Source organism: Rhinolophus sinicus, linkage group LG10 (genome assembly GCF_036562045.2).
Source record: "Rhinolophus sinicus isolate RSC01 linkage group LG10, ASM3656204v1, whole genome shotgun sequence".
NCBI classification, from domain to species: domain Eukaryota; kingdom Metazoa; phylum Chordata; class Mammalia; order Chiroptera; family Rhinolophidae; genus Rhinolophus; species Rhinolophus sinicus.
Window position 1 is genome coordinate 2,537,777 of NC_133759.1, and position 13,970 is coordinate 2,551,746.

General features: G+C 50.5%; 1 protein-coding gene across 6 annotated transcripts in view; it reads left to right on the forward strand.

Moving 5' to 3' along the window:
• Nucleotides 1–3,482: 3,482 nt before the first annotated feature.
• The window catches only part of CNTN4 (contactin 4), a 769,828-nt gene continuing 759,340 nt past the window's right edge, over nt 3,483–13,970 (forward strand). For 3 of the 6 annotated variants that reach the window (XM_074312211.1, XM_019749139.2, XM_074312218.1), the window contains exon 1: nt 4,257–4,393. The gene's annotated coding sequence lies outside the window, so the exon portion shown is untranslated. Of the gene's footprint in view, nt 3,725–4,255; nt 4,394–13,970 lie in introns of those variants that run through there. The other 3 variants (XM_074312213.1, XM_074312216.1, XM_074312212.1) reach the window with 3 other exon arrangements.

Below are 13,970 nucleotides of genomic sequence, written 5' to 3' on the forward strand. Positions count from 1 at the left end.
CGGGTGGGAGAGCTCCCCCTTTCATTTTAAGTGAGGTTTCTACTTATTAGTTTTTACACCATGTGGACTAATGTGCTAGCCATTTAAAGGGGATATTTGGCACAGTCAAATCCATTGTTCATAGGTTCCATATTTGTGAATTTGCCTACTTGCTGAAATGTATTTGTAGCCCCAGGGTCAGTACTGGAGACACTTCTGCATTCCTTTGTGGACACGTGGAACAGGGAAAAGTCTGAAGTGCCTGCTTTCCTAGGTGAAGTGTAAAGAGGTCCTGCTCGGCCTCACTGTTCTCTCTAGTACTATAAAGAAGTCTCCTTTTTGCAGTCTATTTGGTGCCACCTTTTTCAAAGTTTTGTGCTTTTTTTGGTGACCTCGCCATTTCAAATGGCCCAAAGCTCAGTGCTGAAGTGCTGTGTGGTGCACGAAGGCTGTACTGGGCCTTCAGAGAAAATCCATGGGTGGCTAAGGCTTGTGCAGGCAGGTGTTACGATGTGGCTGCAAGTTCAATGTTCATGAATCAACAGTGTGTCCTAAATAAGGTGTCTTTAAGCAGAAGTGCACATAAAACAAGGTTTTGTGTTGATTAATGAATAAAAGTCTTGTTACCCAAGGCTCATAGGAACAGAACTCATTATTTCTCCTAGGAGCGGAGGTTTCAGTGTTCGCAGCGACTTTATAGAACAGAACAGTGAACAGCAGAAATCAGCTGTAAATGCTTTTGCAAAGTAAAGCCCTCTGGAACTTTTCTGTTTGCATTTTGTATACAGAATCTAGTGAAATTGGGAAAGTGTGGAGGGGAGCAAGCTGATTGATTCCTAACTTCCCGTCATCATGCTTCAGCTGCAGGGGCCTCACAGCCTTGTTTGTAAAGGAGTCTCAGCGGGGTTCAGGTTTCTAGTTCACTTGGACTCTAGCTGTCAGCTTGTGGCACAGCCTTCATTTGTGTGAGTTTATGACCATTGCCCGCTCTGCAGCCAGTGTTACTGTTCCATCCTTTGTTTTAAACTCACATGGCAAGCAGTCACCTGACTCACCTGCAGAGGAGCAAGCTCAGGCTGGTCTGAAAGCCCGTACCTGGCTCGGGCCTTTTGCACTCTATTTCGGCACTGAACGCAAAGCTGTTCCTGACACAATTCTTTAGAAAATACTGCTTTATCCACTTGCTTGAAGTGAATTTAAAGTTAGTTTAAAAGTGGAGATAGGCTACAAGTGGTGCTTTGTACCTGAAGATCTGTCGGACACCTCATACATAGAAAATAAACAATCGTTATCAAACTCAGGTAACTTTTATCTGATTGCAGCACCCTGCCATTTGATGATCTCATTCAAGTCATTGAGAACAAAGACGGTGGTGTGCTGTGAGTCTGTGTAAATCCCACTGATGTGAGGTGCGAGGAGAACAGTCAAATCCGATGTGGCCAGAAGAGATTGTTTCTCCTCCTTGAGGCTCTTCCTCTCTCCTTCTTGTTCCAGCCACACCCACCGAATCCCCAGCACGTGGGGGGAAGGATAACAGGAGTGGACAGAGAGATGCCCTTTCTGGAGTTTTCGGAACCTTTGCATGCTGTGTCTGACCTGATGATGTATTCCACCCATGTCTCCAAAAAGTCAAAAGCATTTTCAGCGCGGTTCCACTTACGAGTTACCAGATTTCGTTCTGATTTAGTCAGTGTGTACCAGGTGACCTGTGTTCCACACAATACTCCTGTACGACAAGCGCTGGAAGTCAAACTTCACATGTGTAATTAATTATTAGGGGTGTGTGTGTGTGTGTGGGGGGGTATTGCAGCTCGCAGCTCACAGGCCACTGAAGCTAAATGACAGGAGGAATTTTCCACTGTGTTCAGATGATGATGATGATTTGCAGCTTACATGAGGACCAGTAGTTCATTCATGAGGGTACTCAGGGCAGTGGCATTGAACTTGCTGCTGACAGCTTTAATTGGTTTGTTAGGAACATTTTCCCCCAGAGGATCCCAATGACAGTTTCCCTGAGCAAGAAGCTGACACCCAGCCAGGTTCCCTGATAGCTGGACGTGTGTGAGTATGTTGCTATCAAAATAAACTGTCCTTTCCGGCCAGGGTCTGGCTGTCCTAGCACTCCCCAGCCCTGGGGGCTTTGGTGGGAGCCTTTCCTGGTGGTGGCAGCTGAGCTTCCTGTCCCTAGTGGGCTGGTGAGAAAAGGGACTGGATCATTGGTTGCGTTTTAAACAGCTGCTGCTCTTCTTGGGAAATGTTGGGGAGATGCTGATCAAGCTTTGCCTTGGGAGGTGAGGCCCTGTCGGCGAAAGGAAGGGCTTCTCATCAGAATGTGTAACTGATGTCCCCTCAGCAGGACCTGGATCTGTCTCCTGCTTGGAACACCTGTTTCCCCAGCTGCATGGAGAGCTGGGAAGCAGAGTCTGTTGTGGTCATTTTCAGTTTCCCAGCACCTACTAGAATACAGTGCCAAGCAGATAGTAGTAGACAGAAAAAAGGGTTAAAGGGAAGAATAAAAACGCAAAATTTAGATTTGAAATTTAGAAACTGTTAAAGGATTTTGGCCGACATCTTCATAACACTTTGAAAATTACTTCAGTTTGTAGTCTCTTTGGGATTGTGACAGCCCACTTTATTCTTTTTTTTCTTTGAAATGTCTAAACGATCACTTTTCCCTGAACATGTTAAGAGTAGGTATGTATAGGAAGGAATTTTTTCTGGAGATCTTCTGGCCAGGTTTTTTGGTGGTGGTTGTTACATAGTTTTAGTGGAAAAAAATACTTTTAATTGACTAGGTGCAGAAAAATAATCTAAAAACATTACATTATAATCATCGTTCTGGCAGAAACACAAGCCTTTAGAGTCAGTGGAGACAATTCATCTTATCTAGTTATTTGCCATGAACATTCTTGTGTTACCGACATTCAGGTTTGCAAAAGTGCCTCCATTCCAGAAACACGCCACACAGCTTAAAATCTCTCCATGTTTAACCAATCAGGAAACCTGGGGAAAACAACAACCCTAACTCTTCTCTTTAGCATTAATCTCAGCGCAAGGAAACCGTGGAATTTCAAGTGGCCAAAACACCACCTACCACCTTGCGTGGATTTGCCTACTTCCTGAACAGGGATTCAAAAACAAAAACAAACCACTGTGTGAACTAACAAGGCAGCAGTTGCTGTTTGGAGAAGTTAGTTTGCTTACTCCAGTAGTTTAAAAATAGTTTTTCGGTTAACACCTTTTCCACATAATGGAGATGTCAGGGTAGGTTTCGTGGCGGTGTAAATGCTAGGCTGTGAGCGGAGCTGTACACAGCGGATCGCTGCACCGGCGACGGGGTTCAGCAAAGCTCCGGGGATTCTCCCTGCGAGAGGCTGCTCTCGGGTCGCTGTTAACAGACCGCGGGTGCCTTTCCTCCGCCCGCCAGGCTCGCGGCACCGGGTTGGGGAGGGCTGGGGGCGGGGGGGGGGGGGCGCACTGACGTCCGTCTCCGCGGTTACCTGAGGTTTGGAGTTGGGGTGCAGAGAGCCATTTCTGCGGAAAAACAGATCCTTACAGTACAATGACCACGGACACGTCACTGTCGGAAGCACATGCTTTTGAATAACAAAGCTTTCAATAGTCCCCACGCAGAGCAAATCGAGCCTCGCACTAACTGTGAACCGTTTCCTCCCGCCCCGCCGTAAGGATGGGACTCCAGGTCGGTAACGCTGCCTGTCTGGCCAGTGGCCTCGCCTAGGGACAGGTAGGTAAAACATTCCCAAAGCCCCCTCTTCTGGCTTCCCAAGTTCAGCGTCGTCCCCCCACCCCTCACTCCCCTGGATTCTGCAAATCGCAGCCCCGAATCAGACATGGTTGTTTCCTGGCCAGGAAGCCTTAAAGATCCCGGAATTCCGTGTCTCCGGGAGGCCGCAGGTTGGGGGACTCGGGCAGGTCGCGCCTCCTTGCGCCCCGATGCGCGGCTTGCCAAGGAAGGCGGCATCGCTCCGGCATCTTCTCCGTCGCTAGGCAGCACATCTCTACACCCGGCTCGGGAACCGGGTAGATCTTCGGGTGCCTGGGCTCAGGCGAGGCGCCCTCCCCCGGTTTTGCGCGCGGGGCCTGGGGCCGCCCTCCCTGCAGGGCCGGCAGGTGAGCCCGGGTCGCACCTCCTCCAGGCCCCGCGCACCGAGCATGCTCAGCCCGCCGCGCCCCTCCCCTCCTCCCCTCCCCTCCGCCCCTCCGCGCCCCTCCCCCAGGCCGAGCAGCAGGCAGCGGAGCGGCGGCGCCGGGTTTTCCGAGCCTCCGCGAGCGCAGGAAAGGAGGGACGCGGCCCCACACCGAGCACCGGGTTCAACCCCGGATTGGTCGCAAGTAGGAAGCGTTCGCCGGTCCGCGGGGCCTCGGACTGTGCCCGCGCCGCGCAGGTGCCGAGGTGAGTGCGGCGCCAGCGGCCGGGGCCCGGCTCTCGGGCGCCGAAAGCGCAGGGTCCTTGGGGGCGGCGGGTGGAGAGGGGCTCCCCGGGCTCCCTCTCCCGCCGGCGGGACCGGGGCTGCGGGCGACCTGAGCCCGGGAGGAGGTAGGGCCGGGACGCCGCCGCTGTCACCCCACGGCGACCCTTCTGCTCCTCGTCAGTCGGGAAATAAGTTTGTTTCGCTGCGAAGCAGCCGCAAAACCAGGAGCGCAGAGCCAGTCCTGCATGGGGACCCCTAGAATCAGCCCCCCGCCGATTCAGGCTGCTCCCCTCTGCGCGCCCGCGTCTGGGGCGCAGGTTCCTCCGGGTTCCTGCCGATGTCGGTACCGGCTGCGCTGGGCCGGCCGCCGCTCGGAGAGGGGACGGCGAACTTGGGCTGCGGTTCCCAGGGACTTGGGATGAAGGGCGCCTGGGCTGTAGCGAAGCAGCAGTGTCGGAACTGAGGCAGATTTGGGGGCGCCCTCTCAGTGCCAGGCTTGGTGCTGAGCGCTGGGGTGCAGCGGCGAGCCACACAGATCTGGTCCCCGCTCTGTGGCTGGTCCCTGCGCACCCCGGCTCTACTGAGAGCCCGCGGGGGTGCGGTTCATTTGCAGCAACTTCGGGGGCCTTTGCAGTTTCTTTGCTAAGGCAGAGGCCACCTGGTCTCCTCTCCGGACCCTGACACCCGCGGATGCGCCAGGCTCCCCGCAGACGCGGAGCCAGTCGCGCTCCTGGAGCTGAGGGCGCGGACCCCCGTACGTGTCCCCTTTGTGCTTGGTGTCTGTTTTATGACTATGAGTGGTGTGGAGGGGACGGTCGCAAGACGTGGGCGCCCGGTCGTCAGATGCCTGGACCCATGTGCAGCACAGTGGAGCCCGCGCGCGGAGGCGACTTCGCACGACCACGGGAGCCTCTGCAGGCTGCTGGCTGGCGGGGTCTCCAGATTCTCCGCGAGAGGGCTGGCGGAGGGAGTGGGGGCCGAGGCCGGCTGACCTCTCCCCTTGGGTGGGGCGGCTGCATGCGGGGCTATGGTGGGGGTTGGTTTGCAAGATGGGGTTCCTGGGAGGATGAATCCTGGGGACTTTTTCTAGTTTTCCTACTGGAATCAACAAGGGGCGGGAAGTGCTTGTCGGAAGCACAGGTCTTGTCACTTCTTGGGAAGCTCCCGCAGTTGGCTGCGAGGGGAGTGGCTGTTTCAGGGAGTAGTTCCATCCTGGTTTGTTTGGACACTTACGGTAACAATTGGGAACGTGCCTTTGTTGTGTCCATTGAGGTTCATGGTTGACATCCGTCAAGGAAGGGGGAAGGAACATGAACACGGCAGGTTTCCACGCAGGCCGTCCACGCGGTGGCATTTCCAGGCGGGCAGAAGAGCAAGTTTGTCTCTCCCCAAGTGGGTGAAAAAGAGCACTGTGTCATGGAGGCAGGCACTCAGGGGTGACTTTCATGGTATTTGAGAAAATTCGCATTTCACCCATAACTTGATTCCTCGTCTTGGCTCCTTTCGAGATTTGCGTGCATCTCCACGGCGGGTGGTGGGAGTGGAAGATCACCAAGCCCCACAGGAGTATTATTTTTGCCACCTTAGAAAATGCAGTTGGTTTTTTCCTTCCAACTGGCGTCCACTGCCGCAGATTGGTGAGCAGGGATGATGGAGAAGCTCCGTGTTTTTCAGTCCGCGAGGTCGCTGCAAAGGTGGGGACAGCGACCTTTTCCGGTCAGGGGCCATGGCTCTGGGAGAAGGGACCTGTTGTTTAAGGGGGCAGCTCAGAGCCAAGTGGAAGTGTCAACAGGCAGAGTTGCTTATCTGCAGCCTTTAAAAACCTCTTTTCAGTTCCTTTAATCGGGGGCCTGTCTCAGGGAGTCAGTGTCATGGTGGTGGGTGGTGAGGAGTGAATAGGGAACAAGCCTTTCAAATAATGTTGGATTTTCAAAGTCATCCTAGTTCTCGCTCTCTTTCCTTTTCTTCTCTCTACACACTGACTCTATTGGCTAGAAATTTTCTTCTGAAAGGTCTTCAAAACGAAAGGTGACCTGAATAATTAAGCTTCTCAGCAGAAGAGTCCGCCGTGTAGTTGTGACTTTTCTGCCAAGTTTGTCTAATAGTGGTTTTCACTTGTTGGATTCCGCTTTGTTATATTCAAAGACATAGACATACATCAATTTCAGTCCCTTTATATCTGAAGCATGCTTTTGCATGATTTTACGTGAATTAAGTTATGTCACATGATGAGCTGGGAGATGGCTGTATGCACAGGTGCGGAGAGTTTTGTTGTTGTCGTTTTCCAGGGTACAGCATTCTAAGCAGTGAAGGAGACCGGATTTATTACCTAGACTTGGTCTTCATATTTTTTTTTATTATATACTATCAGAAGAAAATTGGACCACGTATCACTAAAATTTATTTATGTATTATATGCATATACTGATATGATGTTAGACTGCTTAATGTTGTAAAACTTATGCAGGAAGAAACTAAAGGATAAATAAAGCAAATGTTATGAAACAGAAGTTCTAATAGTGTTTTTCTGTGTTCCACTGGATTGGTTTGCACAGCCCCCACGTGTCCACTTTGCAGATGGCTGATGGCTTAGGAATTTTTACCTTTCTCTGCTTATCTCTAGCCCTGCCATTCATCATCCCAGATACTGTAGCCAGTTGCAAAGCAGCTAGGAATCTGCATGTCTGAAACACGGGCCAAGAGCGTTTGCTTCCCATTCCTGGACTTGTGTGGATGGGATGAAGCGTAAGAGACGGATGTGAGCTAGGGCTCTCCTGGATCTCCCAAGTGGGCTGCACAGATGGGAAAACATGAAGTTTTAATTTACAGAGTGAAGTTCCAGCAGTCAGAAAGTGAGAATGGGAGGAGGCGGTAAGCGCGGAAGGGACGCCCCAGTCTCCATGTGGCTGTGTTGTGTGGCTGGGAGCCAGCAGGTCCCAGGGAGCATACGGGCCTGGCCCTGGGTGTGGCTGGCACATCGCGACATTGGGCAGGGTGGCCCCGTGGCTCCTGTGAGTCTTCAAATCCTTGGCCGTACGCTTGGGATGACGTCTATTTCAGAGCATCGTGGTTGGGATTAAACATGGAAGTGTCTGTACAGAGCTTGGCTCTACTCAATGGGGTGGGTTCACAGCTACAGCAAGTGAATTGAAAAAGTGTACTGTGTCAGATGCAGAATAAATTGATTTCTCATTCATGTAAAGTCCCAGAAGGGGTGATCCTGGCAGCACCCATCCAAGGTGATATTCAGACACCCCACCTTCAGCCATTCCGTGCTCCTGCCGTCTTCAGCAGGGTCCCCATGTTCATCCCCATCAAGCCACGGGGAGGAGACTTGAGGATGTTGGTTGCCGAGACCCGAACGCCTACATATCATGTTTGCTTTCCCTCCATTGGCTGTATGTGGGTGAGTCTTTCTCAGAGGGAGGCTGGGAAATCTCATCTGTCGGTGTTTCCAGAAAGGAGAAAAAGGGGTTGGAGGAACAGCCAGCACTTTGCAACATTCTATGGCTGTGTGTGGTGTTTCTCCATGTTCTATAAGCATCACTCCGCTTAACTTCCCTCAACCAGAAACACTGGGACAAATATAGAAAAAAAGAAAAGAGCGACATACACAGCGCTCACTGTCTCTGAGATGCTTTTCTAGCAGTTTGTCCTGCTGGAGAGATACTAACTCTGTTGTAGCCACGAGGAAAACCAGCCTGAGAGAAATCGAGTCACTTGCTCATCACAGCCAGTAAGTGGCAGAGCTGGGATTAGAACCAGGGTATTAGGCTCCAGAACTGATTTTCTTAGCTTCACTGTATTAATTTTTTTGTTCTGGCTTCAGGACTTACCTGATTATAGCCGTCAGACTGTCTTTTCTTTTGGTCTTATATAAAAAAGTTGCAAGAGAACTTAAAAATCCCAAAGAAGAAAAAACATTGTGTTGAATCTGAAATCTGCTGCAGTATGAGTCAGGTTTATCTGGGACAGCCAGCAGGATCAGGTAGGTCTTTTCAGGAAGACCCCCCACTGCTTCGCACTTCTGATGAGCAAATAGTGCGGGGCTGGGCCCTCCTGTGACCTTTCTCTTCAGCTCTCCCTGTGGGAGTCCTGGGCTCCCACTTTCATGCTGTAGCCAGTGACCTAAATTCCTGTTCACTCCTTGGCCTAAGCAAATGTCCTTTCTGGTAAGTTTGCAGCTGAAATATCCTGTCCTAACCTTCCTTCTGCTCTTCACCAACATTCCCTCCTCTCGTTCTCCCAGCTCTGCTAAACATTGTCAGATTTCCTGCATGATCACCAGGGCCTCCATCTAGACTCCCAGCATCCTCTGAACTAAATGACAGCTCGCCCCGTTGTCCTGTCGCCTGACACTAGCGAGGCTGCCTCAGCTCACCGTCCCTGCATATTTGTCTTTTACAGAAATGCCTGTCAGACTGGCTTCCCCATGGCTGCAGTGGAGATGTGAGGTGGTGGGCAGGGGCAGTACTTTGTGCCACGACAGTTTGTGGTCCAGAGTTACAGAGTCCTTCCTTCTTATTGTTCAGTATGTTCTTGTGGCATCGTCACAATCAATCAGTGGCACGTGCAGACATACTGTGTACTTCTCACTGACCTCTTCCTCAAAAGCCCCCGTTCATTTCCTCCTCATGTTCCCTGAACTCTTGTCCTAAGAAATCTTCTGTGATTCCATTTTCTAAATTTCCCTCCCTCCCGCTTGTCTCACATCCCTGCCATTTATGCTGTGCACACGTGTGTGTGTGTGTGTGTGTGTGTGTGTGTGTGTAAGTGTAAGCTCCCCCCCATCGTGTTAAGGGTGTAGAGGGGTGCGAGGTGCAGACCTGCTTACTGTCATGGTTGCAGACTCCCCCTCAGCCGTGTCCCCCAGGGCCTTGTGCAGAGGTAACTAGCTGCTGCGACAGGTAAGCTGTGTTTCCAGTTATGCCCAGTAGCTTTATACTTCGTGGTCATGTGCAGTTGTCCAGTGCTCATGGCATTGTTCCTGACTGAGTAGCTTTCCTTGGTGTCAGCAGAGGGCTCAGGTTCCTACCCTCTGTGGCTTTGTCCTGTCCTGTGTCCCCAGAGTCCTGTTCAGACAAGGTGGAGGGGGTGTGAGGAGAGAAACGTCCTGACGAGTCACAGGAGGGCTGGGCGTGGTGATCGTGGCTTCTGCGCACATTCTACGTGGCCATTCCCTCTGCAAGGGAAGCTGAGAAGGGGAGCCCCACGGATGCCCAGGAGGAAAGGAAGGCAGATGTGGTGGGTGCCGAGCGGTCTGTGAGCCGTTTGCAGTGAGCGAGTATGTGGTGACCTGCTGAGTCCCTACTTCCCTCCCTCTAGGTTCGCAAACAGGAGAGTCTAAAGATTATTTGCCGAAGTATGTATTCCCTTTCTTCCTCTGAGTGGGGCCTCTGTTACTATCCCATTCTGTTTTTTAAGGCTTTGTTTTTTAGAGCATTTCAGTTTTACAATAAGATTGAGAGGGGGTACTGGATTTCCCTACACCCCCGAGCCCCCACAAGCCCACCTTCCCAGCGTCAACGTCACTCAGTGGACGCATGGCCATCACCCGGAGTCCAGAGGTTGCCATAGCGATCATGCTGGGGCGGGGGTCGCGTCTCCTCTGGGTTTGGACCAGTGCCGTCTGCAGCATCACACAGAGCCCTCTCCCCACCTCCGCCCCACCCAGCGTCTCTCCGCCCTTTGTCCCTGGAAAGTCCTCACCTTTTATTGCCTCCATAGTTCTGCCCTGTCCAGATCGGCATATGGTTGGAATCTCACCGTGTGCAGCCCACCTTTTCCGACTGGCCTCCTTCGCTTAGGAATGTGTGTTTCAGGTTTCTCCCGGGCTTTTCCTGGCCCAATAACTCCTTTCCTTCCAGTGCTCAGTGCCATCCAACTGCCTGGTGCTGTCCCGTTCTTAGTGCCTGGTGTGGGTAGGACTCGGTTTCCTACCTGAGGAGGAGCCCTGGCCTGCTGTCCCCAGCAGCCACCAGGTGTGTCAGATGCTTGCTGTCCCTGGGTGGCTCCAGGTGGGCTCAGGGCCCGTCTCTGAGCCAGCAGCTTTGGACAGGGACAAAGAAGCAGGAGGATACTGGCCCAGCTTCTTGCCACCAGAGAGGAGCCTCCATCTGCTTCCTGGGTCACTGCGTGCTGGTTGAGAATGAAAGCCAGTGGGAGGAGAGAATTGTGGTCTTCTTATGCTGCTTGAGGCCACTCAGACACGTACTCAGCACTAAATGATGCAGCCAGAGCTCCCGTTTCTTCAGTCTTTTCTTCTTGTAGAGCTGAGAACGGAAGTGGAGGGAAACCCTGCCCATGCACTGAATTCCCTCAGAAGATGGCCCCTGGCCCCTCCCAGGTAATGTTCTCTTTCTCCCATTGCACCCCCTTCTCAGGCCTGCAGCCCCCGCACCCATCCTGGAGCCTGTCAGGTGATGTCTTCCTAAGCCTTTGTTTGCAGTGCCTCTCTGGCTGGCCTGTTTTTGCCGTCTTTCCCACCATGTTTATTACAGTTTGCACAAATGTCATGCTCTACTCAAATGTCACTCCGTGAAGCCTCTTTCAATACCACTGAGGCATAAAGGATGGCTCCCTTCTCTGTTTGTGCTCCTGTTACATATATATTTTTTTTCTGTGTCACTGCTAAAATACCTACTGTGGAGGTGACCAGTCTTCCTGGTTTTCCCAAGACTGACGGGTTCCCAGGACGCTGCACATTCAGTGTTAAAACCAGGAAAGTTCTGGGCAGATTGGGACAAGACCGTTGTCCTGCCTGCTGCTGCATTGTCACACTTACTTCACGTGTCACTCAGTACCGTGTGAGGTCCTGGAGACAGTGAGTAAGAGTTTGGAATCCGGTTCGGACAGAAGCCTTATGGTCCTCAGTGCACGTTGCACTGGTTGTGTGATGGTGGGTGGTAGCCAGTTGCCCCTTGTCTCGGTCTCCATGTCATCAGCTGTACAGTGGGAACGTGTGCATTTTGTAGGGTTGTTCAGATCATTAACAGACATGGTGAATCACTTAGTTTGCCGATGGGTGCATCTGTCAGGTCGGGCTGTACCTGAAGGCACTGGAAGTGTGGGGAGACTGTGTCTGCAGAGTACTTGGTACATGGCCTAAACCCCAGTGAGCGTCCGGTTCACGGGGGTTCAGTGGGTTGATGTTATTGATACTAGAGTATCTCTTGCCTAAAATATGGTAGGCGCCAAAAATACCAGGAAATGCACGTTCACGGAGCACTACTGGTATCACCAGGGGTTTCTGATATGGAATCGACAAGGCAGGGAGAGTGATGGGAAATATTTGGGATAGGTTTTTTTGGTGTTTAAAACTTGAAAAAGCAGGACTTGGCTGCAAGATTAGTTCCTTTTTAGACAAGGTTTTATTTTTCTGGCTTTTAAAAAGCCAGAATCAACAGTTTTCATGGTTTGGCAAGAGAACATTTTTTTCATATGCTGGCAGAGTCAGTTTCAGCTCATAACCCTTAAAATACATATTTTTCACTGTTAACGAAACAGAAGAGATGCGTTTCTGGGAAGGGAGTTTGTTTCATGTGAAAACATGGGTCAGGGGTTAAGAGCATTGCTGATTCCAGAATGATCCTGAGTTTTTTAAAAAATGCGTACAAGTGTCCTTTGTGGCCACCGTTGTAAGATGCTCTCTCTACCTACGTGCTGAGCTTCTGTGGGTAACATTACTCTGTACCCTGCACAATTGTAGAAATAAAAACCATAATAGTTCATGTCTCCCTTGCCTTTTAGGCTTGTCCTGGAAATGTCCAGTGAGGACAGGTGTTACCAGTGTGCTTGTGCCGAGATGGCCCCAGTTTGGAGAAGACAACTAGACAAAATAAATGACATGACTCAACTCCCCAAATGTTTTATAGGCTTGATTGGGGGTATCTGACCGTCATTTGTGTTGTACAGATTTGTATTGTCATCTGCATTCGGACAGCTCTTCAACTCTCAAGGACAAATATGAATATTTTTGTCTTTAGTGACTCATTTGATTAGCTATTATCTAGCTATTGATTCTAGACTCCATGCAGATTAGCCAATTAATTGGGGGTCCAAGCACAATTTTACTGTGTTTAATTAGGTGAATGACATCCTTAAAGAGATAATGTTTATGTGAGTCACATTTCTGATTCCCAGAAAATTATAGTACAAACATGGTTACGTCGAATTCTTGGAACTAAGTAACTGTAAGTAGAGGTTTGTCATTAACCTAACAAGTGTTTTTCAATGTCAGATCTGTTACTGTCCCCTTGGCACAGGTGACTGGATGTGATTTCCTTCTTGATGTAGGATAGTCATTTAGACAAGAATGTGGGCCTTTGATTCCCAGTTGCCCCTTGTCTCGTCTCAGTGTCATCAAGACCTGGACTTGTTCCGCCTCTTACAGCTGCGTGACCGTGAGCAAGCCCTTAACCCTTCCCAGGGCAGGTTTTCGCATCTGTGAGGTGAGGGGGACCACGCCCACCTCACGCAGATGCCATGAGCACCTGTGGAGAGGTTAGGCCAGCACAGGGGGAGGCCGCGTCAGCCCTCTGCCAGGCTCTCTGCAGCTCAGATTGAGCTTAATACACAGACGTGCTTTCATAGTTGAGGAAATGGTACTAGAGGCTGTGACAGGACCCCACATACGCTGCGTGACGCCCGTCCTCTCTCTGCTGCCTCTTAGGGGCTCATACACGTGTGTTCCTGGCTTTGGTGATTTGCTATTTCTCACTGTGAAAAGTCAAATATACAACCATTCGAACTGCATTTAATAGTTTGAATAGATTCTGAATGAAGCACTGAAGGGTGCGCCTCCCCCTTTTGGTGAGAGAATAGTAGCGAGGGTGTTTTACATCCATCTTCACTGTCCTCAGTTTCTCCTCTCCCGGCTTCCTGACAGAAGTACCAAGAGGTAAAGTGTGACAGTCATACAGGAGAAATAGAAAGCGCCTGCTCCGATAACATTGTCACCTGTCTCTCTGACATGATTTGCAGCAGAGTCGCGTTTGTGAAGCTTCCCGTGTGTGACAGTTGTGGATGGTTGGCTATCTCACCTGCAGGACAGGAAACTTCATTCGGAAGTCTGCGCTCTGAGTCTGGGGTCTTTCTTTCCTGTATGAAGTGCCTTTGTGTTTTCTTTAGCCCGCTGCGAGGTCTCATCCGCCAGTCACTAGCATCGAACTTAAAATCACTAGTATGGCCCTTCTTTTTTTTTTTTGGTGAAGGTAATGGTCAGAATTGGAGTCATGTACACAATTGTAGCTACTGTTAAGGTGGTAGTGTGTGTGTGTGTGTGTGTGTGTGTGTGTGTGTGTACGCCCATTGAGTAATGTGGGTTATTGGGAATTCATAGTTCTATTAACTCTACTCGATCCTTTTGTTAGTAGCAATTTACAAGTAAATTGTAGTTTATATTATGGGCTGTAACTGAAATGAATACTTTTTAAAAAACATTACTGTTATTCAAAGCAGCAGTCTTTCGTTCTTCTGAATTAATGAGCTTTTACAGATTTTAATAATTTTCTTATAATGTAGCTCCTTAAATCAACATATGAGGGTTCCCTCTTAAGA